This window comes from Leishmania donovani, chromosome 17, assembly GCF_000227135.1.
Source record: "Leishmania donovani BPK282A1 complete genome, chromosome 17".
Classification (NCBI taxonomy): Eukaryota; Euglenozoa; class Kinetoplastea; order Trypanosomatida; family Trypanosomatidae; genus Leishmania; species Leishmania donovani.
Window position 1 is genome coordinate 651,750 of NC_018244.1, and position 524 is coordinate 652,273.

Here is a 524-nt window from a genome sequence, read left to right on the forward strand (position 1 = left end):
AAGGGACGTGCGGCCATAATGACCACGCTTGTAGGAGCTCACTAGGCATCATGTCGACGATTCAACAGAGCTACGCATCCACCTCCTTTATGCCTTTGCTGCATTGCGCGGATGCTGAGCGTCATTCTGGACCGATCCTTCGCTGTACGCAGTATAATTGAAGTGGGCTAAGCGACGCCAAACGGTGTTGGCTGACCCTGCTGCTTGACATTGCCGTGAGTGCAACAGAGTCAAGGTGAGCTGCGGTTGTGTGTGTATGCGCATACTGTCTGACTTGCTCGTGGCGGAAATGTATGCATGTCTGGCAAACGAAGGGGAGCAGATTCCACACGACTCCAGCGCTTGCATTCGTCTCCATCTCTCGCCGGTGACGGCCCCCTTCACACGCCATACGGTCACCGCGTTGCTGGCCGCTGAAGTATTTCTGCTCTCTGCCCCTCCGCGTCTACAGTGGCTATCCCTCTTCCAGCACTTCACCACTACCCTCCTCTCATCCGCCCATATTTCTCCCCCCCCCCCCCCCC